This window comes from Mytilus californianus, unplaced genomic scaffold, assembly GCF_021869535.1.
Source record: "Mytilus californianus isolate M0D057914Y unplaced genomic scaffold, xbMytCali1.0.p SCAF_13, whole genome shotgun sequence".
NCBI lineage: Eukaryota > Metazoa > Mollusca > Bivalvia > Mytilida > Mytilidae > Mytilus > Mytilus californianus.
In genome coordinates, this window is record NW_026262615.1 from 14110986 (window position 1) to 14138216 (window position 27231).

Here is a 27231-nt window from a genome sequence, read left to right on the forward strand (position 1 = left end):
CTTTGAGTTGTTTCACATTTTCCATGTCGGTGCCATTTATAGTTTACTATACTTTATACAGTATGGGTTGTTCTGATTGTTGATGGCCATACAATGACCTGTAACACCCACATCGTGTGAACTTTTGTGGATAGTTGTCTCACTGGCAATCATATCAAATCTATTTATTTTTATACATGTATAAGCAACAAGAAAGAGCTATATTAAATGAATGTAATTTAATTTTAAAATAAACATTATTTCATCTTAATATCATCTGAAATGTCCAAGTATACTTGGAAAGCATTGTTATATCCACGAGAGCGGCAAAAGATCCGAAACGGACATTCAAACTCATAAGTCGAAAATAAACTGACAAATCCATGACTTAAAAAGAAAAAAAGACCAACGGAACAACAACAGAACGAACTGTAAATATAAATATATTTATTGTAACATTTTTATACGATTTTAGGGATTATTTCAGATCAATCCCGCATTGTTTATGCTGAATAATAAGACGTGTGCAAACTGCAAGTTGGGGAAACATAGGCCAATGAATTTTGTTAAAGAGCAAAGTTTGTTGGATAAAAGCACATTACAAAAAATGCGCTGAGAATTGTCACAGAATTTAATGGACAGGATATAATCTGCGGACATAGTTAATGCAACGATTTTGCAAGATAGAAACGTGTAAAACAAACAAACGAATGTACAGTGTATTTTATTTCATTTAAGTATAAAGGTGTGTGTAAGTTTGATATTATCGTAAATGTTAAAACATAGAAATTTGAAATTTTGATAGCAGTCAATCCACGATTATTCAATCAAATCTTATACTGTTCCATCTGCATTGCCAGAAAGCGCGAGGTTTGGCTAGCTACAAAACCAGGTTCAACCCACCATTTTTTTCTTAAAATGTCCTGTGCCAAGACATGAATATGGCAGTTGTTATCTAATAGTTCGTTTCTATGTATGTTGCATTGTCGTTTGTTTTTTGTTGCACTTCAGTGTTTCTGTTGTTTCGTTGTTTTCCTCTTATAGTTGATGTGTTTCCCTCGGTTTTAGTTTGTAACCCGGATTTGTTTTCTGTCAATCGATTTAAGACTTTTAAACAGCGGTATACTACTGTTGCCTTTATTTAATTATCTAATACATATCATATTATACAGAATTAAACCCAAAAGTGTCGTAAGAGAACAAATCAACCCGCCTTAGATCATATTTACCTCAATAAGTTGCAACTTATCTGTTTGTATCTGAGACAAAACCTATGAAGAGATGTGTAGAAGATTTTTTTTCAAGATGTAAGTACAATACTACAAACATTACAGTAACGAACTTACTTTGTTATAACAAACATCCCTTATTACTCAGCATACTTACCTTCAAAACGAAATAATTAAATATAACTCAATTTTTCATTAGTTCTTTTCATGTATTAATTAGTTTTCTTAGGCTTTGTTTTTCAAAGGTAAAATAATTGATTATTAATCGTTACATGTAGATTCTAAGTGTACAAACATGCATGGATTATTCTCTCAAACTGTGTCCCTTATTCCAAGTGATGTCTACCACTATATAAGACAATTTGAATATCACAATCTATATTTTGCGTAATTTTGTTTTTAATCCTAAGGGTTGAACCCCTCCTAATTAAATTGGCATCAAAATGTCTTTCCAAACAATGCAAAACCAGGATGATGTTTCGATGTCTCCCAAAACAAAATCCCAATAAGTATAAACCCCTTAGGACTCTGCCTATTGGATAGATTGGAAAAAAAGTTCAAGGTCAAAAGTCAAGGTAACAATTTACCATTGACCCTTTGACATTTTGGTTAGCCATATGAACCCATGGCAATTACTGAAGACCCCATGTGTCTATCAATAACTGTTAAAATCATTTGAAAATGAAGAACATTAAATACCCAAGGGTTCTAAGTAAACCCATCCTTTCTTTTTGGGCCATCAAAGTACCCCTATATCAACCCCATTGCAAAATAAAACCTGATTGCACCCCAAGACATGTTAGTCTAACATATTGCAACATATTGTGGAACCCTAAAAGTAAAATAACAGACATACCGAACTCGGGGGAAAATTCGAAACAAAAAGTCATTTAGCAAATTTATTAAATGGCAAAATTAAAAGCTCAAACACATCAAACGAATGGAAAACAACTGTTATATTCCTGAATTGGTACAGGCATTTCCTTATTTTAAAAATGGTGGATTAAACCTGGTTTTATAGCTAGCTAAACCTCTCACTTGTATGACAGTCGAATACAATTCAATTATATTGAAAACAATGTGTGAACAAAAATTAAAAGGTAAAAATGTCAAAAATAAGGGTACAGCAGTCAACATTGTGTTATTATCTTAATCACTATAAAAACAAACAAAAATGTCAACAAAAAAAAAAATCAAAACGGCATAATAAAGCACATAAACAAAATGAAAAACAAGAATACAATATTACCACAGCACAACAACACGTTGGCGGGATGCATAAGTACCTGTGCGGCATATTTTCAACATTTATATGCCCCGAACTTATTAGAATTTAACCTTATACTAAAATTCTGCACTACCCCTTACTTCATTTTAGGTCTTTCTCAGATATCAATTCATCCGCCTACCATGTGCACTTAGACTGGTAACATTCCCAAGTTATGTCTCTATGAGATGAAACATAGAGATCATATCTGGGAACTAGTTCGTAAACAAAATGAAATATCTATGAATATTATATATCTCCCCAAAAGAGGCGTGGTTTCTGAAACAGCTGTATTTACAAGGTGCAACCTTTATTCGAGCTTGTTTTGAATACCCTGATTTTTCAGTTATATTCATTTCATTGCGTGAGCATTTGTTTGCTTTGTTCAATTGTTTAAAAAAAATATATGTGACAGTTAAATTAGCATAAATTACAACTTAAATGAAATATGTTTTCGGAATTGTATACAAATGTACATAGCTTCAACGGCCGAAAGTGGCTATTGACAAACCTTAAAGCTAGCAATCCCCGCTTTTGGTAAAATTCGAGGTTCTACAATTTTTATACTTTAAAAACTTTATACTCAATTGATTAAATCGGACATGCCAATTAGACTTTGTTATTGTAAATATCAATTTTATATGTAACTATGACATATAGTTTTATGAGATTAAAGTTCATTCAACACATGCAATTTGCAATGTATATTTGTACATGTTTTGATATCAAATATATTCTATTTGACCATGACTATGACTACGGTGGTGTAATAAGCTCTTTACATTTACATCACTGAACGCTGAATTTGACAAATTTCCTATTCCTTCGATGTTATCATTGCAACCATATGACATTCCAGTACCTAGTTCCCTTATCCAGAAATTTTCTCTATCTTTTCCGAAAAGAGTACTTTTGGTGAGTTGAAAATTTTTCTCGATGATGCGTAATTTCATAGATAAAGAAGAATCATGGTCCGGCTGATTAAAAAAGTTATAAAGAAACTTAAATTGCGGATCTTAATTATCAGACCGGTGTTTATTCATTCTCTTACGCAAAGTTTGTCGACCAACATAAAGTAGTCCACACAAAGTATAATCAATTTTGTAAAGAGACAAGAAAATTCATGAATGATTCAATAACCAGAATTGTCAATAACAAAATGTTTCCTTTCAAAACTAAATCTTTTTGATTGATCAATTTCAATAACGTAAAAAAGCTAAACTAAAATGACATTTTTTTTTTTACACAAAAGTGTATAAGTATGATAAATACAGAAAACTTCAACTAAAACTAACCAATATTTCTAAAAAAATCTCTAGCTAAACTGAAATAAATTTCATACATTATATTAAGAAAAGGACAGGAGAAAAAACATGAAATTTTGTAAAGCTTAGTATTTACGGGCGTTTATACATGTTTCGTTCGTCATTTCTTTTTTAGACAACAAAATGTTTAATATTCGTTCCAGTTTAAAAATTACATTCACTTAATTTCAAAAGTTATAAATTATTTTTGATATACATTTATGCAATTATATATTCATCGGGATACCTACTAAAAAATCTGTAAATATCCCAAAGGTATAATATTTATTTTAACGTCATAACATTATAGTGAGTTGTTATGAAATCTGACATAAAAGATAACAAAAAGAATTATTGGTGAAGTCAAGAAATGGTCATTAGCCATCCTTCTTTATGTATACTCCGAAAGATCACGATTTTGGAAACAATAAAATTAGCCTTTCTCATCAAATTCGACTGTAATATCCTCGTCAATAAATGGTGTCCATTTTAACATTTCCTCTATTTCATCTTTATTCAAACTGTGTGGAGTGTTAATGTGCAACACTCCTTTACGAGGTGGGGAACCTACAAAAAGAAATCGCTATCTGAATATAACTATGATACAGGTCCACGAACAAATGTATCCCATCCAACCTAGAGATACTAGTACACAACAAATATATACTAAATATATGAGGTTAAATTATGTAAAATTAAAGTTGTCATGAGGTCATATTTTGTGCATAATGATTTTGATGCATATCTCTATTCAAAATTAACGAATACATGTAAAAACATCTTTTCTTTTCCATTGAATCACTTCTCCGATTTGTTCTGATCAGTATTTGTTTTCCTTCATTGCCGTTGTAAGCTACTTGGTACATGTATATGACATCGAACAGTCACAACGCTATTGAAACCGTTTGACCCCACCCTATCTTTATTAGAGTGATCTCTCCCGTTGTCGTTGCCCATTCGTTTGATGTGTTTGAGCTTTTGATTTTCCATTTGATAAGGGATTTTCCGTTTTGAATTTTCCTCGGAGTTCAGTATTTTTGTGATTTTACTTTTTCCCAACACTGTTTATCTTGTGATCGCAACCGTTTAAGATATCAAAAAAATTATATACCAATATTGCTCTCTATTTTGTCAGTATATCGAAAATGATTTGAACGACACCCTATATGAATTAATTCGTTATATAATTGCCATAAATTAAATATAATTGTAATTCGTGAACTATTAGTGTAAAAACCTTGAGTCTTTGAATTTTAAGGCATGTATCCATCAAAAGAAAAAGAGGATACAGTCAAAGGGCAAGGTCATGTTCTAACTGTACACTTTTCCTCTTAATTACCAATTATCAGATGGTCTAAGTAGTTACTACTGTAATCACTAGCCAGTAAACACTGAGGTTGTGAGTTCGAATCCCGCTCGTGCTGGTGCACGCGACTCCAATCTTAATTGACTAGGATTGTCAATTTTCCTATCGAAGGTCGGTGGTTTTCTCCAAGCACTCCGGCTTCCCCCAACAATAAAAACTGGCCGCCACGAAACAGCCGAACAGCGGTGCTTAAAAGTGGCGTTAAAACACCAAAAATCAAAAAATCAAAAATCCAATTATCAGAAACGTATATACATATCTGTTAAGGATTTTTGTTATTAAATTGTTTGTTGCGACATTTTGGTCAAAACTTTAAAGGGCGTTTAATAGTTTTATCTCTTGGAAAGGCTTCATAAGAAGTATGATGATACAACTCGTAAATCAAGAGGTTCTTGTTTTATGCCCTCAAAATAAGTCTAAGGTAAAAAGTAAATGCGCGGCTTGAAGACTACTTGAAATGTTTATGGTGATACATAGCCTGGGTTCGTGTTTCTCAAACTGTTTTCATGCACTGAATGAAAACAGTCTTTTGTATTCGTTAAAAGACTTGTAACCTTAAAAGGTCAACAAATAGTGATCTTTCAGAATATCCTTATTTTGTTCTTTTTCCTGTAATAGTATCTTGAACCATATATGTTTGAAACCAGTTTGAATTAACCTACATGTATCATATGAAACTGAAAATGCCACTTTCTCTAATTTTTGTGCTATTTTTCACATTTCTTGACCGGTGTGAGAAAAATATTTCTCCTCACTAGTGAAAAATTTGTTCTCGGCAAATGATTGGTCGAAATTTATTTATGACGTCAAATTTTCTTGGTTTCTTCTGAATTTTCCTATTGTGACGTTATGAAAAAAGGCGACCATGCCTGATGACGTAACATATAAAGAGCACAACTTTCCGCAAATCTTTGAAAAGGAAGGATAAAAATCATTAGAGAAACAGATTCCACCACTACAACTCGTGTATTACGATATTTCTCCACTCTCAACAGTTAAATTTAAAGTATTTAAAGAGCTCGGCAAGCCTCGGGCTTTAAATATTAAAATCTAACAGTCTCGAGTGGAGAAATATCGTAACACACTTGTTGCAGTGGTGAAATCTATATTTTTACACCGGTATAAGTAAGTTATGTCTCTTCCTTTACAAAAAGTAAATAGAATAAAACCATATATTTTTAGAATCACTGTATATTTAGCTATATGTCGATACCAAAACTACGTAGACTCTACCGGAGGTGGCTTATTATAGATGTCTCTTTTTTATAGACAATGTATTCATAAATCATCAAATCTGTGTGTGGTAAGTTATCTTCTACCACCAGATCTTATAATTCATTCCAATTTTTAATCGAAGTTAACTTGATTATGTGAAAAAAGCATACAAAAAACAGAGCTTCAAGACCTATGATTATTCTCTAATTAATCCGTTTTAAACAGTCCATGCAGATGACATTCTAGACTGCTATAGTCTAGCATACAGTGAATAGTTGATATGTATGAAGCAACACTCCTGCAGTTGCCATCTTCAACTAATATCTAAAGTCATTTAAGAGTTGGGGCCTCGCTGGCTCAGTGGTCTAAGTAGTCGAACTAATGTATTAGTCCAACTACTGTATTAGTCGAACTACTGTATCACTAGCCAGTCAACATTGAGGTTGTGAGTTCGAGTCCCGCACAGGTAGGTGCACTTGACTCCATTCCTAATTGACTAGGATTGTCAGTTTTCCTACCGAAGGTCGGTGGTTCTCCTCGGGCACAAGAGCCGCACTCCGGCTTCCTTAACCAGTAAAACAGACCACCAGGAAATAACACAATAGTGTGGGAAGCTGCGTTGAACACCAATCAATCAATCAATCAATCATTTAAGAGTTTTTGTTTTCTTTTGTTTACAAAAAAACTTCAAACGGTGAAATTTTAGTTATTTCATCGACAGATTTATCGACAACAACAAGCCCCATCCCCCGCCCGCTGATTGAAAGTTACGATTATAAGTGTTACAAATCATCCATGATGCCCTATTTGCGTCTATTTATTCTTTGGTGTTTTTTAATCTTCATCCAAAAAAATGTTGGTTGTTATTATAGAAATGACAGATGCATCAAAATGAGAGGCGGAATATACCAAATGGATATTCAAATCAGAAATCGACGACGAAGTAACAACGCCAAACAACAAAAACGACAAAAAGACAATCAACAATACACAAAACAGCATCATACAAAGCACAAAATTGATTAACACGAACAGGAATTACACTGGCCATGGTTTACCCGCAAGGTCTAGGAGGCCTACGCCTAATGCCCATGCTGATAAAGCTAAGACAAAATGCTTGTATTTTAAAAGATTTTACGTACAAACCAAAATTCTTATGAGTTACTTATTCATGGATGTTATCAGTTACAAATACTTTGGCACCTTTACAAATATGAAAACGGGTTTCCGGCATTTTAGTTTGTAAGATAGTCTGGACGGGACATATTCAATATATGTATATTAAACACTGATAGCGTGTAAAGAAGATCATACCATCTATCAAAAATTTAACATACACACTGAAGCATTTAATGAACTCAAGGCCATATGAAATATATCAGACAGACACTAGTTACATGAAATATTCTTACTATGTCAGCTACGTTATTCATTGTTATTAGAAAACGAGCATAAACCTGAAGAAATTAATCGTGATTGAACATACTGCTAACCTGTATTAAACTGTTGATTATTCCTTATCCTGAAGATTAAACATAAAGCCTGGATAATATATAGGAATCAAAGTCAAAAATATATTTACAGACACAAAAAACCATCCTCGCGTTTAATGAATAATAAACGCAAAAAATAAAATCATAATTATCAAGTGAATAGAAAAAGAATCAATGCAATAACAATTCATCGGTACCTCTTTGTCTAGAGCGCAAATAGATACAAAGTAGATTGCCATATTACAAAAGAAATATTATTCTTGCAAAAGTATTTAAGTAATTCAAAATAGAGACATGGGCAACTCATAATCAAACACTTAAGTTAGGGAAACCCCATTTGTTTGTTAAGTTATGTACATATGAAACTATATATTTCCATAGAAAAAAATGGTTGGTTGAAGTTACGACCAAATAAATAAGTGGTATCATTTGTATAAAACCCCTTAAACTAAGAAAATGCCTAAGAACCATATGTTTAAGACATCATTAAAAATATAAAATCAGTTGAAAGAATGCGGTTTAGCAGAAAATGGACAGAATAGCTAACATTTAATTAATTTATAGTAATATCAGTAATATTTCGTTTGTGAATTTGCAAAACATAAACGATCATTTTTTTTCTAAAAAAAACGCGAATAATCAACAAAAGATTGAAAAGTAGTTAATTCATTTATGTCTCAATCTCGCTAATGTTTTTTCCGACAAGTGTTCATTATTTTTACAAGTATGTAATTCATGCTATTATCTTTCTTTGATTTTTTTTGTTGATACCTTTAAAAAAAAAATTAAACGCTATACTGGTAAATACATCAACAAAAGTGTATGAACTGATGAGGGAAGCGATGAAAATCTTTAGCCTTCTTAATTCTGTTTTCCCGGTTAGTAGGCATAGGTATATATACTGTTTACATCGTTGACATCGTTAAGATTGCGGTGTATAAAATGTGGTTATTACATCGTGTTTACATCGCGAAGTTGACAATCTGAACGATGTAAACACAAAGGTATTGACCCGGTATACATTATAAACAATATTAACACGCTATTGTCAACATCGCGATGTCTACGATGTGAACGATGTCCACACAAAAGTATAGATTTGGTATTCAATTTAAACACGATACGACTCGCTATTGTCTACAACGCTATGTCTACTATGTAAACAAGGTAATCACAAGGTGAAGACACAATACAATCTAAACACAATAAGGACACGACACAGTAGACATCGCGATGTTGACAATATCGATAAAACATCGTATTCTGGACATACTTTCCCTCCACCCAGCAAAACCTATGAATGGTCAGTGTCTTAAAAATGGGACTTATTTGATTAATTATAATGATGATTTGATTGATTTTCTGAGTTTAGATTTTACTAACATATACCATTATTAAGCCAGTTCCTCCTGTGGTTGAATTCGGGTTGCTATCCAAAATTAGTAGATTTTAATTTCGATTTCTTTGATACTTTACATTTATCACCCTATGCATAATATATTTATCTAGGCAGGGTTTGATTATTTACATAAGTATAAAGACGGGTGTTTCAAAAATGTAAAGTAGTTACAATGACTGTATCAGATTAATGATCAAGGGTCCAATTAGTTCATAAAACATTTAAATGATGTTAAAAATCAGCGTAAAGTTAAAAAAGGTTTGTCTGGTAATGGAAAGGATATCAATGAATCGTATTTTGTGTAGTTTTTTATATAGTATTTCAATCCAAGCTCTTTCCATCTCTCCTGTAGGAACAGTAGGGGAAATTTGGCTATGAAAATATTTCTTTTCTTCCCATGCTTGCCCATCAAAACAATCTTTAGTCATTTGTGCTATTATGGAACTTATTGGAAAGGTTTGTTCGCCATGTAATGCTAAATTCAAGTACCCTCCACCATCAATTTAACCCCTGTTCGTAATAAAAGTATGCATTGTTCAATAAATGAAAAGATAAAATATTTGGATGAGTACATTAGATGAGCTGACATATATCAATCGAAAGTGGTTTCGAGCTATATTTTCTTTTGTTAAATGAGTTGGTGTGGTTCATAAGTGTTTCTCGTTTTTTATATATTTTAGACCTTTGGTTTTCCTGTTTGAAATGTTTTACAATAGTCATTTTGGGGCCCTTATTAGAAAATACATCAAATAACACCATTACAAACTTAATCCCAATTTAATATTCAATTTGTTTTAAAATTTACCTGTGACGTCACTTTTTATGACGTTGATACATTCGTGTGATGCCCTGTTCATAATACTATTTTGTTGTAATTGTGAACTGTCGTAAATTAATTTTAGGTGTTCGTTGTTATTCTGTGGTTTACATGTCGAAATGTACTATATCATTTATTTATGTATTTCTCTGTCCTGAGTGTTCTTGCATTTATTTGTACTGTATTCCTGTCACGTTATGTTGTCATTTTAGTGGTATTTTTAACATTGCCATATAAGCGGGAGGTTTGGCTAGCTATAAAACCAGGTTCAACCCACCATTTTTTCTTAAAATGTTCTGTACCAAGTTAGGAATATGGCAGTTGTGAGCAAATAGTTCGATTCTATGTATGTTGCATTTGCGTTTGTTTTGTTGCACTTCAGTGTTTCTGTTGTTCCGTTGTTTTCCTCTTATAGTTGATATGTTTCCCTCGGTTTTAGTTTGTAACCCGAATTTATTTTCTCTCAATCGATTTATGACTTTTGATCAGGGTATACTTCAGTTGCCTTTATTTATAGCTTGCTGTTCAGTGTATGTCAAGGCTCCGTGTTGGAGGCCGTACTTTGACCTATAATTGTTTACTTTTTACACATTGTTAGTAAAAGTGTGTATAATGTTCTGGTCTCAAAGGATATAAAAGTAAGCAAAGAAATGTATCAATAGTTATTAAAAACTTTGAAATATAGTTACACATTAAAAAAAAAGAAAAAAAAAAGGACATCATCAGAATTTGAAAAGCTTTTTTTTTTAAACCCTCATAATTGAAGTTGAGAAACAAGTAAGTGATATTGTTTAGCAACTTGCGAAAGTTGAAAATTACCAAACGAGTAGGGTTATCGAAGTAAACGCTGACGACAATATATTAAAATCAAACATTTGAAAAAGAAATCACTAACCTTAAACGAGACTTTACGGAGATAGAACAGAGTGTTGCAGATATGCATTTGCCAAATGAATACAGGTAATTCGAGGTGAAAAATAAAAAAAAAAAAAAAAAATTTTGAACTTCAAACCTAGATCATTTAAATAACGGATAAGATAACATTGTTTGAAGAACACAAAAGAAAAAGTAATTGATGGTGTTGGTGACATTTGACAGCATTGCATACGAGGAAATCTATTAATTTACTTCCCAGTTGTTCAGCAAAAATCTAAACATTGACTCAGAAAACCAAATGCCAATTGTTAGTGTTCATAGCGTACTAACAACGGGAAATGGACTCAATCCAATTATTATCAGATTTCTATTTTATGCAGATTAGTAACTGAAAATGTGAAGTGCCAACAATCTGAAAAGAACTTATATTCGCATTTAATTTAATTTTTTTCTTTTCATTATCCTATTTACACACATGCAGAAAACAATTGATACCAAGTTGTATATAAGGGTTAAATTCCAAGATTATTTACTGTTTTTGCAATTTTTTGTATTATTTCAAACTTTCTTCAAAATACCCTTTTTTGGTGTTTCTTGTTTCCCTTTCCGTGGAATATGCATGTAGTTGCATACACATATTAAATAACATAATAATTTCACTCATTATGCATTATCCAACCAACTGTGTTTAATTTTTGCATATATTTGTGCTTTTCTGTTGTTTATATACTTATTTTTAGTTGTTCTTTTGCCAGTTACAGTTATCTATTATTATTTTAACTAATTTAACTTGCATAATGCTATTACTATATGCTTGCTTTGTAGAACTTTTTAAATTTTATAACTGTTTTACTGTTGTCTTGATCTTGAATTCCATATTTTTGTATAATCTTTTTATTGTATTATACAAACTTGTTTCAAGGTGTCACATATCTTGAAAAATCTTTCAGTTTCAATCAAAAGAAGAGCATTCTAAAATACACTTGTTCTCACAAATAACGCGGTGTATTCATATAAGTTCACTCATCATGTAAGAACAATTGGTACAGTTAAATTTATATATATATGAAGGGGGATATACTTTAAAAAGTTTCTTAAAATTTCCTAAACATCTTTTTAAACAATATCGACTCTACTTTTTTCAGATTTCTTATAATATCTTTCATTCTATGGCCGATGTCAAAATTTTTACAGGTCTAATCATTCACTAGTAATTTTTTCCCCAAAATTAATGAATTAATTATGGCAACATGGTAATTTAGGATTACAACATACCTCCAGTATATTTAAGCTCCTTGGAAATACTTTTTTTTTTTATCTTGATACAATGATTTATTTTAACTATAGACCAGTACTACATGATATGGACAACACTTTAAAAAAATATGGTCAAACAGGATCTCACTCCTTTTGAAAAGATAACTATTTTGAAAACTTTGGTCATATTTAAATCAAATCATCCCTTGGTTTCAATTCAAAGTCCAGATGTAAATGTGTTCTGTAAAAGACAGGCAACAAATACCAAAGGGACATTCAACCTCATTAGTATTTTTTTCATACAAAATGAACTTAAACTGTTGTTTGGACAGTGCAGGACGTGTTATAAAAAAGACCTGAACAACCATGTCATGATCGATAACCAAGGAAACCGTATATCATTTTACAACTAAAAACAATTATATCAATTTAGATCAAATGTTTTACATTATTATGGAATGTCACACTTGCTTAAATGTGGTTAAACACGATAAAGCGATAAAACATCTCAAGCAATACTACCTTTCAATATAAACATATTCTTTGAATCAGAGAAAGGTTCAAGGAACATGTACAATGTTTTGAATTGTGAACACTGAACAATTTGAAAATGTATGGTTTTACAACTGTTACTGTAATGTGTATGCAAAAACTAAAACTAGTAGCAAAATAAGATTTCAACTTTTGGACAATGAAGAAGAAAAAATGAAATAGAAATTTTAAAAACGGCAATTAATTTGTTATTAGTTTAGGCAGTTACATCTGTTAATTTAAATTTTGGAAAATGTACAGCTTTTTATGTATAAGAGATAACTCTATTTTTAATTTTTTGTTGAATATAAATTTTACTGTAACTATACAGTAAAGAGGAAATAACTCTAACATTAATTATGAAATAAATATGTTATCGTATCTCCCCTAAAACATCTATTCCTTTGCTAGATTTATTTATAACTAGTACATGCCATACTAAATTAGCTTATACATTCAATGTTGAATGAAGAAAATAATATGCGACATCTTATGTTTGTATGTGTGTATGTTTATTTATGTAAAATTTGTTACAATTCTGTATTTGCACTTATGAACTTGCTTTTATGTTTTATAAATCATCACTTCAGCTATAATCATGGATAATCATGTAACGATATCATCAATGAATGTGAGGGGTCTTTTTCAAATTCCAAAAATAGAGGATGTATTTGATTGGGCTAGGAGTAAGAATACTTCAATAGTGTGTTTCCAGGAAATTCATAGTACTAAAGAAATTGAAAAATACGGCGAGGGGGGGGGGGAATTATGAATGGGTAAATAAATGCATTTTCAGTCATAATGATAGAAAAATTTGAGGTGTCTCTGCTATGTTTAAAAAAAGGTCTGAATTTTGTGGTACATAATTCTATTCTTGGTGATAATGGTCTTTACATTATGTTAGATTTGCTTGTTTGCTTGTTTGTATGGTTACAATACAGATGAACCTTCATTCTCTGACACACTAATGCAGAACATTTTAACCTTTTAAAACAAAAGCGTTTTATTATGTGATAACTGGAATGGTGTATTAGATAAATTTATGGATACATCAAACATTATAGAAACTCTAACTCCCGTAAATAAAAATGATGAACTACTTGATTCTTCTCGATCATGCTATCCAGAGGATAGGAAATATACATGGCATCAGTCCTCACCCATAAAACAAAGTCGTTTTTTTTTCACTTATGAAAAATACTATAATAATGTCAGGTTATAGAACAGGTCATTCTGCAATTCTTCTCATTTTGTTTAGATAAACGGGGCAAAAATACTGGAAATTTAACTCTAAGTTACTTAGATCAGCAGAATATGTACATTGTGTACAAAGGGTTAAATCATACATTAAGGATAATACTTTGAAATGTTATCCATCAGATGATATAGAAAGGTCTTCTTTCTGTAGAGTTGTCATGCAATGATCAAACATTCTTTTAAATATTGAAAATAAAGATTAGATCTTTGTCCATGAATTACAGCATAAATACATGCAAGGAGAAAAAAAAAACGTCACCCTGATATTGTAAATTTAGAAAGTATTTTGAATCATTCTCCGAAGAGAGACGAAAGATACCAGAGAGACTTTCAAACTCATAAGTCGAAAATAAACTAACAACGCCGTGGCTAAAAAAGAAAAGACAAGAAGACAAACAATAGTACACAAAACACAACATAGAAAACTAAAAACTGAGCAACACGAATAAACTCCACCTAAAACTGGGGGTGATTTCAGGTGCTCCGGAAGGGTACGCAGATCCTGCCCCACAAATGATGAGGTTCCGAAATCTTTATTCGAAAATTGTCGACAAGAGAAAGTTGAAGGTTTGATGCTTAGATCATGTGCTTACTGGCATAAGAATGGTGAAAAGTGTTAAAATTATTTTTGTAAATTAGAAAAGAAAAATTTCATAAAGAAAACGATAACAAAACTAATACATGAAAAGGTCAACATATTTCAGAGCAATAAAATATTCTGATGAAACAACATATTTTTTATAGAAATCTGTACTCTTAACCCATTTCTCTGACGTCAGTCTATTGTTCTGACTGTAGATTATTTTTCAAGAATCCACTGACCATAGTATTAACTTAAGAGAACTTATATTATAACTTTAACCTTTTAACTTACGATCTTTTATCCTCTCAAAAACGATTGGCATGTGTAGGATTCGAACCCGCGCGTATTTTCTTCGTAATCAATACAGTCTTCAGTCTATGCATGATACCACTAGACCACGATGGCTGACATCAATCATTATATAAATAGTACTCTTAAAGCGCTTACTTGTCAAAACATGTCATTTAACTGTATTTCTGTCTCATTGTAATCTAATGAAATATATATATCTTGGTTTGTTCATGTTTATTGAATTTGTTTTATTTTGGGTGTTATTTTTTTTTAAGAAATGGGTTAAAACTACTTCTTTGACAATAAAAACAGAAACAAAATCATCGCCATTATATGAAAATGAAATATATGATACTTCTACATGTTCTAGGATTAAAACAATATTTTGGTCCAGAAAAAAAAATTACAATGAAAAAAATTCATTCCGGGTACAAGGTTCGAACTTTGCACTGTTAATATCACCGTTATGACACTCGTTAAAAACGACTAGACGATCACGGCTATGAACAGCTTGATGGTAAGTTTATGAAATCAACATAATTATTCATTGTACATCCGTAGCAAGAGCAATTCTGATGTGGATTCAGAATGCGTACCACAGATAAAACTATTTTACTGACCGGTGAACGATATATGCCAAATGTAATAACGCTAAAATAATCTTAACTTAAATGAAACGGAAACAGTTTAAACAAAATTTAAATATAATTGTTCAATTTAAATCGTAAGCACATAATTTTAATACTTTAAACAGCAATATGAATTATGAAATGGCAGATTTATGGCATATACGCTAATAATATTTAATTGATTAAGAACGACATAATGGTGTTACGATTTCATTATACCAAATCACGTTGCTAAATAATATATATATAAATTTTGAAGATTCTAAATTTTGGTAATTAAAATTTTTTAACTTTTCAAAACAAGATAAATAAATTCTGTATATCAATATATGTCTTTTTGAATAAATTAAATATACCAAAATCTATTTAATTTAAATAATTTGTAATGATTAAAGATTAAATGAAATATGTATATACAAAAATAAAATCTGGTATTAAAAAGGGGAGCTAACACCCCATTTAAGTTATATTAAACTTATGTTAACTTGTCAAATGTCTAAATATAGATGCGAACCGTGTGGATATATTCATTTCCAGCTATTATAGAATAAAAAAGACAAAATACCAAACTTTTTTTATGAAATATTGTTGATTCATTGTCAAAACGTAAAACAGACAGTCGTTTTACTAGAAATGGGTTAAGCTAGAGAATTGATAAGAAGTAGTGGATTCGGAAACGATAATCAACTTGCGACTAAAGTCGCTCGTTGATTATCGTTTACGAATCCACTACTTCTTATCAATTCTCTACTACATAATACTAAGCTCACAGAAGAACAAAGTGACTTTTGTGAAGGAAATTTTACTTTTAAAGAATGTGGTAAAGGTCCAGGTTCTGATGGGTACACTGTAGACTTTTATATAATTTCTTTTGGAGAGATATTGGTCCTTTTGTTTTTCGATCTTTTCACTTTGGATATAAGAGTGGAAATTTTCTTTTCAGTATCAAAGTTGCATTTCTAAAAAGTATTTAAGGATATAATTAACTGTCGATCTATTAGTCGTTTGAATACTGATATGAAAAAAGCTTCTGCTGTTATAGCTAATAGACTGAAACTAGTTTTAGCATTTATCATAAGTGATACACAAGAAAGTTTCATCAAAGATTATCTATTAGTGAGAGCACACGCCCCTCATATGATTTGATGCACTATCTTGAGGAAAATAATAAGGCAGGCCTTTTATTACTTGTTTATTTTGAAAAGGCGTTTGATTCCTTAGAATGGTTATTTTGTTTTAAATCATTAAAAAGCTTTAATCTCGGGACTTCGATATGTAAAAAGTTAAATTACAAAAATACCGAACTCCGAGGAAAATTCAAAACGGAAAGTCCCTTATCAAATGGCAAAATCAAAAGCTCAAACACATCAAACGAGTGGATAACAACTGTCATATTCCTGACTTGGTACAGACATTTTCTGATTTAGAAAATGGTGGCTTAAACCTAGTTTTATAGCTAGCTACACCTCTCACATGTATGTCAGTCGCATAGAATTGCATTATATTGACAAAAATGTGTGAGCAAAACAAACAGACATACAAGGTAAAAACGTTAAAAATTAGGGTTCAACAATCAACATTGTAATATAATCCTAAAACACAAATAACTATCAACGTAGAAACAAAAAATGGCATATATAGACAAAGTACATAAGCAAAAATGAAGACAAGAACACAAAATAGACCATAGCACAATAACACAGTGGCGGGATGTATAAGTACCGATCCACGTCATCAGTATATAATCAAAAATGGGTAAGCAGTAAAGGTTAAAAATATAGAAGGGCAAAAAGGGGAACTTCAACACGTAATTAAGATGCTAAACAACGTCAGTACCTAGAATCTATAATTCAAGACCATCATGTATTATTTGTGAAGTTGTTACGGAATATTTATCAACAAGGTCTTGGTATCTTCCAATGAACTTTTTAATAAACAGGACGAAACGTTTTTTGGCATAACCTTAGCAATACATTTATAACGTATGTTGCCATTTTTATATTAAAAAGCATAGTGGATTATTTCTTTTAGACGATTTTTCAATTTCACATGGGGAATGGTGGTATACAGGGTTGAAAAAACTAAAAGTTTTGATAGAACTCATTTCAGAGAACGATCGAGATTTAAAATTAACAAGAAGTTCTTTTTTAGAATCCACATATGGTTTATACCACTACGCGAGTAAACAGTTTCACAGTATTTCTGAATACCCTCTTTCACTGCGGCCAGACATTTTGTCAATCTAATGGACAATTCCTTTGTAGAACATGCAAATGAGCCGGCAATGTACCGTTGTTTGTACGGAATTTTGTGAAGCTTATGTATCCAATACAAACAAGGTAAGTCCTCAGATTTGCTGTTCAATGTAATGTTTATTGAAGACTTGAAGGACTTATGATTCACCAACATTTCATCCTCGTCAAATGATATGTTTTCGTATTTAAGATTACCTGAGTGTCCATTTATTCATTAATCTTTTAATAGACACTCATAGTAGTACATTTTACACACTCATACAATATTAGTTAAAGCTTTGTCCACAGGAACAACAACATATTGATCGCAAAGAGATGATAGACATTTCACAGCTTATTTGTCTCTGAAAACAGACTTTGTCGATCATTCACACAATTTTTCAACTTATGAACTCGATATTTTATCAGAGAACTGATTGTGTTTACCCATTCTTAAAAAGTGTCCAGTTCAACGTCTTCTCGTTTAACCCATGCTTTGGCATAGTCCTAAATGGAATCCATAATTATTTTGAAGATATGGTTCCAACTGATGTGTTGGGGTTCACATTACTTATGACCATGGGATATCACCTTTCGGAGATGTTCATGTTGAATTATGTTTAGATTCACAGTTATAACATGAACAGAGGGGCTGTGAATATAAGGCGAGTGGGAATAGTCATATGTTGGAGTTTGTTTTTTTTGGAGGGGGGGGGGGGGGGGGGGTATTTTTCTCAATCAAGGTTATGCAATGCTTGCTTATAGTTAAATACTTTAGGTGCAATGGTTTTGGTGTAACTGTAGGATACATTAGGAACAGACTGATTTTGAAAAAAAGTATAATTTTAGATGTTACCTGCTTGTAATGTAGAACGTTGCTGATGTTGATAGCATTAGTTCATTTATTAGTAAACTTAAAAGGAAGGCATTTCCTCTTTTCATCAGCTAAAGGTTCCGATCTTACTGGTTTAAAAAGACGGAAAAGTGCTACATCACAATTTACACTGACCAGTCTGTATATTAGCGAAAATGTATCTATGCATCCCTTGTCAAGTGCATAATTATAATCTCTTAAACATTTACGGGTAGTTAAAAGAGAAAAGATATAAAGTAATGTAACCCTAGCGGATTATGAAGATGTGAAAGAATGTCATCAAAGCTCCAAGAGGACGATCTAGATTTGGAAGACTTGTTAACATTTGGCCGTTGGTAATGTTTTGCCCATGACTATGCTGGGGTTTTAAGGTAGTATTAAATAAACTCATTGCATTTACATCACTGCAGGCTGGACTTGACAAATTTCCTACTCATTTGGAAGTATGTCCAGTACACGATGTTTTGTCGATATTGTCAACGCCGCAATGTCTACTTTATCGTGTCATTATTGTGTTTACATTGTATCCTATCTATATATATGTTCGTCCACATCGTATACATCGCAATGTTAACAATATCGTGGCAACATCGTGTTTATGTTGTATATAGAGTCTATACCTTTCTGTTTACATCGTTCACATCGTAAACATCGCAAAGTTAACAAAATCGTGCCAATATTATGTTTATATTGTATACAAAGTCTATACCTTTGTGTTTACATCGTTCACATCGTAAACATCGCAAAGTTAACAAAATCGTGCCAATATTAGGTTTATGTTGTATATAAAGTCTATACCTTTCTGTTTACATCGTTCACAACGTATAAACCCTAAGCCAGGAATGTCACATAAAATACTCTGTCTGAAACTCGAATTACACATATATTACTGATTATCCCTGCCTATTTGTTTTTACCAATACCAGGTATTTCATAAACATTCACCACGCAGTATGTATATTCAGTACATGTTCATTATTTCCTAATATTTTGTGTAATTCTTTTAAATACAAGTTTTCCATCTTCTCAAATATTTTTTTCTTTATTAATAATTTTCAATAAAGTTTTTAGATTCCATGTATACCGTTTGTATTTTTTATGCATTTTTTTTAACAACAACAAATACTGAAAAAACAACTTGATATTTTCCGCATATGTAAAGGATTTTATAATTTGCTGTGAAAATAATTCAATCATATATGCAATAATTTGTAATAGCACTTTAAAACATTACTTAAGCATTGAATGTGTAGATAGCTCGGTTTTAAATTAAAAACATACTATTGACGGACACACGTCATTATTTTCCCTCTGAGAGCCTCTTACATTCTTTAAGTGTTCTGCATAGCTTAAGTCTACGTCACATAGTAACGTTTGCTATGATGACGTTGTTGATGTTCCAATTGGGGTAAACAATGTATTATATACCCCGGCAGTTTCCTGAATATATACTGACATCTCCGTGTTGTTATCCAGTTACAAAATTTGACACATAAACAATCCATAATATATGGTTTATAAATTGTAATGTATCGATGTAAACGATGAAAATATTTTATTACATTTCAAACATTTTAAATAATGTTGACACCGTATCGTGCACACGATGTAAACACAATATTGATAATACATTGTATACATCGCGATGTTAACGATGTCAACGATGTAAACAATATATAAGAGTTGTTATAATGTAAACGATGTTGACAATATATATCTTGTTAACATTGTTAATATTGCAATGTAAACGATGTAAACTCTACATCGTTATTACATCGTATACATCGCGGTGTATACGATGTAAACGATGTAAACAGTATGAAACAGCTGTAACAATGTAAACGATGTTGAGACAATATAGTGATAACATTTTGATATTGCGATGTAAACGATGAAAACACGATATTTTTACAACATTGTATACATCGCGATGTTAACGATGTCAACGATGTAAACAATATATAAGACTTCATACAATGTAAACTATGTTGACACGATATCATGTTAACATTGTAAATATCGCGATGTCGACAATATTGTTTTAACATTGTGAACTGGACATGGATGCTCCTTTGATGATATTATTACAACCATATGGCATTGCAGTAACTAGTTCCCTTGTCAAAAAAGATTCTCTATCTTTTCGGAAAGGAGTAATTAGTATACAGCTATTGGTATGGTGATAAATCTTCTCGATGATGCGTTCTTTCATAGATGAAGAAGGACCATGATCTAATGATTAAAATAATTAAAAAGAACCCTGAATTGTGGATTTGTATTATGTTTACAAGAAGAAATGATAGGAGTAGATTCACTAGTAGCGGGTGTCATTAAACAATCGATATTTACAGTACATGGTTTTAATTTTTGAAAGTATCTGAGTTTTTGAAGTTACTGTAAAAATAACCTCATGGCTGTAGATGGGTACAAGACAGAGTACAAATCAACTATTTTTCTAATATTATGGCCTGATTTCAAAAAGCCTTACCATTATGAAAATAAAAACCGCCTTAGAGAGAACTGTTTAAATCATGATTTAGATTTAACACTGGTGGTATTTTCTTAAAGAAAATTATGCGTAACGTGAATGCCAAATGTGTATATAAAACTTAGTAGATGTAGTTATTCAACTACCAACATCAAATTTTTGAAATGGAGAGAACTGTTTGTTATTGATACAACTTTATGGTCAGAATATTTCAGGATAACCAAAAAGTCTTGTAGAGATGTTTATTTAAGAACCTTTCAATACAAATATTTGCATAGAATTATAGCAACTAATACCTTTTTGTACAAAATAAAATTAATAGATACCAAGTTATGTACGTTTTCATTGTTTTCCTAAACTTGGTGAAGAAACCATTGAACACCTTTTTGTAGTAGTCAGTGATACAAATTGTATACTGCATTATTTTCTATATTCTAAATTTAATAAGGTAGTTTAAGTATTGCATTTTGAGGATTTCATACGGATATTGCCATTTCACAAGCGTTACTACAAGTTCTAAAAAATTTGGTTATCGTTACGTTGCTTTCAATTTGAGTTCATGTAAATTCGCCTGTGTTCCCCTTGTTTTCTCTGGAAGCTGGGGAAATATTTCCAACTGACAACGATTAACCATCTAAACGTTCATGAAATCACAAGGATATGATTTTTTTGCCAAAAGCAGTTTACCTTTTACTTTATAATGTAAAATATACATACTTTCCATTCCAGTCGTCCTTTCACTTTGAAAGTGTTTGCTGGCTACTGTGTTTAACATTTGCCTTTCTTTCACTAAAATTAAAAGTTATTGATGTTTTAAGTTATACCTTTGTTTCATGACCTGACATTTACACAACTTAAAGTGTATCTTACATATTTTTTCAGCTATTAAAATATTTTGAATTAGTGATGACACACCATTCTTTAATAATAACATTAAGCTCAAAAAAGACCAATGTGACTTTTGTGAAGGAAATTTTACTTTTAAAGAAAAAGCTGATTCGTTAAAATTGATGACAAATGGTACAAGTCAAAGTTCTGATGGGTACACTGTACACTTTTATAAACATTTTGGAAAGATACTGGTCCTTTTGTTTTTTGGTCACTTCACTGTGGATAGTAAGGAGGAAAATATTCTTTTAAGTATCAAAGTGTTATAACTTGCATTCCTGAAGAGGGAAAGATAGACGCTCTTCAACTTCGTACTTTATGTGGCCTTTTTAACTTTTTTGGATTCGAGCGTCACTGATGAGTCTTATGTAGACGAAACGCGCGTCTGGCGTAAAAACAAAATTTAAATCCTGGTATCTATGATGAGTTTATTTATAGACAGTATATAAGTAACTGGCGTCCTAGGGCTAATAGTCTTTTGAATACTGATCTTAAATAGCTTCTGCTGTTATAGCTAATAGACTTTATAGTCTCAATAGAAATGAGACAACTCTACAACAAAGTCAGAATGTGTAAAAAGTAAACAAATGTCCCAAGTCAGGAGCCTGTAATTCAGTGGTTGTCGTTTGTTGCTGTGTAAAATATTTGTTTTTCGTTCATTTTTTTTTTAATAAGGCCGTTAGTTTTTTCGTTTGAATTGTTTTACATTTGTGATTTCGGGGCCTTTTATATCTGACTATACAGTGTGGGCTTTGCTCATTGTTGAAGGCCGTACGGTGACCTACAGCTGTTAATTTCTGTGTCATTTGGACTCTTGCGGCGAGTTGTCTCATTGGCAATCATACCACATCTTCCTTTTTATAATTATAGTCCAAAGTACGGCCTATCACAGGGAGCCTTGACTCACATCGAACAGCAAGTTATAAAGGGTCCTAAAATGACTAGTGTAAAACAATTCAAACAGGCAAAATCAACGGTATAATCTATATAAAAACAGTTTTACTATTTATCATAATTGATACACAAAAAGGTTTCATCAAATATAGATTTATAGAATGAGAACACACATCTTTTCTATGATTTGATGCACTATTTTGAGGAAAATAATAAGGCTAGCTCTTTATTACTTGTTTATTTTGAAAAAGGCGTTTGATTCCTTAGAATGTTTTTTTTTTAAATTCATGTAAAAGCTTTAATTTTGGGCCTTCGGTATGGCAATGGTTTGAAACTTTATTCTCAGTGGCATCAAATTGTGTAATAAATAATGGACAAATGTCTCAGGTTTTTACATTAAGACAGAAGATGAATACAATAAGATCCTCTTTCTCCCTATTTATTTATAATTGGTGTTGAATTATTATGTTTGAAATTGAAAGGTAATCCAGATATAAGAGGTATTACTGTCAATGATAATAAATCACTTTTAGGCCAGGATGCAGATGACGCATTCCTTATATTAGATGAAAGGTAAATATCGTTGAGGGAAACACTTTCATGTTTTGAATCGTTTTATAAAATTTCAGGTTTGAAAAGAAATGCTTCATAGACAAAACACTATAGGTTGGAAGTAAAAAGTATTCAGATCTTATTCTCTGCTCTGGCTTTAAACTTTATCGGTCAATTTTAAATTTTAAAACTTTATGGATTAAATTCTCTTTCAATCTGAACTGTGTCACAGAAATTAATTTTGCCAAGAAGATTAAACAGGTTTCTGCAATTCTGAAGAGCTGACAGCATCGTGAACTCACGTCATTGGGGAAAATTACAGTAATTAAATCACCAGCTCTTTCAAAATTAGTAATTTAATGATTGCATTGGCAAACCAATCACACTTTAGGTTAACTTAACTCACTTCATTATTTTATGTTTTATATGGAATTGAAAACCCGACAGAATTAAGCATAATACACTTATTGGTGATATTTTCACAAGGTGGACTTAATATGGTACATCTTCATTCCTTTTATATGTATATGAAAATCAGTCGGATAAAAAGACTGCTGTCAAACGTAATTAACCCTAGTGGTGGATGGCAGCAGTTGTTACTGGCAAACATGATACAGTATGGGGGTGAAAGGGTTTTACATCTTCAAAAAGAAAAGCAGTTTGAGATTTCTATAAGATGTAAGTGACCTTATTAATCATGAAAATATGACTATTTATAGATGTGAGCAATATCAAGACAGAGTACAAATGAACTATGTGTTTCAAATGTAAAGTTCTGATTTCAACACTATGAAAAAAATGCCTTAAAGAGAACTGTTTTAATAATGATTCGGATAAGTGTAACACTTTTTTTAAAAGATAATTATGCGTAACGTAAAAGCCAAATGTCTATATAAGAACTTATTAAACTACCAACAATCAAATGTTTGAAATGGAAAGGTTATTTTAATAATTTTTAATTGTGGCAGCCTTTTTCAAATATTGTGAAACTTTTTGGGAAATTTTGTTCTCAGCAAAGAGAATGTTTTCTTGGTTGCAAACATGAAAGTTAATCATTGAATCTGTTAGTCATAATTACAAAGAACTATATATATAAATTTAAATCTAATGAAACAAAACCAAATATGGTTTAAATAAATAATAGAATTACAAAATACAAATTTATTGAATATCATATTGCAAAGAAAAATAATAAAGTCCAAGTTTGTGAACAATTTTGGTCTCCTTTACATGTAATATTTGGAGAGAGAGAATGAAATTATATCTGTAACTTTAAATACCCATATTGTAAACATCAATTAGTCAGTGATTCATATTGTATACTGCATAATTTTCTATATTCAAAACGTTTACTGGTAATTTCCTGGCTTTTTTTAATAAGGTAGTGTTTTAGTATTGCATTTTGATGATTTAATACGGACATTGCCATTTCACAAGCTTTTATTTCATAATGTAAATATACATACTTTCCATTTCAGTCGTCCTTTCACTTGGCGAGTGTTTGCTGGCTAGTGTTAACAATTGCCTTTCTTTTGCTAGAAATACAAGTTATTGCTGTTTTAAGTTATACCTTTGTTTCATAACCAGACATATACACAACTAAACGCGTATCTTACATATTTTTTCAGCTATTAAGATATTTTGAATTGTACTTTTATTGATTGATCAGCTTGTCCTAGCTAACATCTATATGATCAACAAAATTTGAAAATATTCACCCTTTACAATTTTCTTGAAAGCAATTCGTCTTAGTATGGAAAATGTCAACATATTGTGAGTTCAATTCCGATATATAACGTCAAACTTCACTTTATCTAGCACCTTGCCACGAAAATCATTTTAAATGAACACAAATCACGGGGAAATACTAATGATCTGATTACCGCTGTGGATACTTTAGACAATCAGCTAATTAATATCCTTCATTGTTAAAGTGATACATATGTAAACTAATTAATATATATGTATTCATCGTATAATTTGATTTTTTTTAATATTTAATTAACATAATTTTACTTCTTATTATATATAAAAAATATATTGAAAGTCATTGTTTCATTAATTATCGTATTTCAACTCATAATGGTCAAATGTTGAAATTGCGTGAACGAAAACGAACTTCATTTACAAAATTTGATTCGATGACTATGAAACAAAAAATGAAAACATTTTTCCCTTTTAAACAAGAACTACTTATATATAGCTTTTCTAATATTAAATTTACAAATATTATCATTGTTTATTAGGGCAGAACAAATCCAAATTAAGTAAAGATATTGTAGTGTTTATCGATAAAACAGGTTTTCATAAACCGAAATGTTGGTTTTGGACGTCCAGAAACTTGGCTATAAAGTGTCAGATGGCAACAATTATAACAGATAATAGGGAATTGATCTGATTATTGATTAACGCATACTCCTCAATCTTAATGATTATGTACTTTAGTGATGTTTCAATTCTAAACATATGGAAATTTAATAGAAAATCTACTGGCTTTCCCTTTGTCCAACTATATTAGACAATTATGTACTTAGATTGGGGATTACTGCGTGCAGTGTTAGCGAAGATTTCTCTAAAGCCAGTTTTTTTCAATAAAGATATTAGTTAAAACGAGTTCAAACATGTGCTATGCAAGTACATCTTCTTGGATGTGGTCGACTTAAATGACTCAGCATGTAGCATTAAGGATTGTAATGGTTCTAAAGGACATTCGACGCTAGCAGTTTATAGCCACACGCGTTAGTAATCTATATTTCGAATTTTATATAAAGAAAATCTATATAATAAAGTATGTGGATTATTTTTAAAAATATTGGTATGAGTTACAATAAAATTTACATTTTCTTTTTAATGCAATAAAACATCAACAAAAATTGCTGTGAAAGACGTTTCCCTTTGGAAAATGAACAAAATAGATCGTTTCTTTTCAATATTTCTTGCTGTTTTGAAGTAATTGCACTTTGAAAATTTCGTAATTCACAGGCCTAACGAATGGGTCATAAACCTAACATTAACATAGTGTTCTGATATTTCATCATGTCATATTTTTTTTCCATCTTATCATTTGTTCATCTTTACAAAATCTGAAAAAATAAAAAAAAAATTAACCCTTGGTATAACACCAAATGCATGTTTCATTAGGCTTTCTTGTAACGACCCATTCCTGTAATCTTATTCCTTGTCCATTATGTAAATTACTCACTTGATACATGTGGTATTAGTGACGACTTATATTTCATTTTTTCATACTGCACTTTTTCAAATTTTTCCATCAGTACTTCTGTCAAAGACTTTTGCTACAAATTGGAATGATCAAAATACAAATTTATTTTAGATTTATGATATAATTGTACTATTTTCATCGAATACAATGGACTTAAAGATTACATAATCAATTGAACGATACTATAACAGTTTTGTTTAACCCTTATTGCATATAACAATGTTTACGCAAACAATGTTAAATATATATATATATTAGTCAAATGCGTTTTGTTAAAATATACTTTTCACTTTTTGGTCTTTTGGAAAATGTTGTTTGGTGCAAGTCGTGTGGTAACAGACGATGACTGACTTGCCAACAAATGCTGAATACTCAAACATTTACTTGCCACTCCACTGGGTATGTGTACACTATATTTTGTAATGTAACTTGCAAAACACAGAATGTTGTATACCTTCTTCAGTGTCAATGTGGCATGCAGTATATTGGCGAGACAGAACAGTCATTCAACAAACGCATGAATGGTCATCGAAGTGACTACACCTGCAAGCCCGACCTCCCCTTAAGTCGTCATTTGAGATCACC

General features: G+C 31.2%; 1 long non-coding RNA gene across 1 annotated transcript; it reads right to left on the minus strand.

Moving 5' to 3' along the window:
- Positions 1-411: 411 nt before the first annotated feature.
- On the minus strand, positions 412-26789 carry LOC127723218 (uncharacterized). The gene is made up of 4 exons (XR_007991946.1): positions 26626-26789; positions 24890-24958; positions 21807-21878; positions 412-4346 (listed from the first exon to the last, which is right to left on the minus strand). It is a non-coding gene; the product is annotated as an uncharacterized LOC127723218 (long non-coding RNA).
- Between the last annotated feature and the right edge of the window lie 442 nt (positions 26790-27231).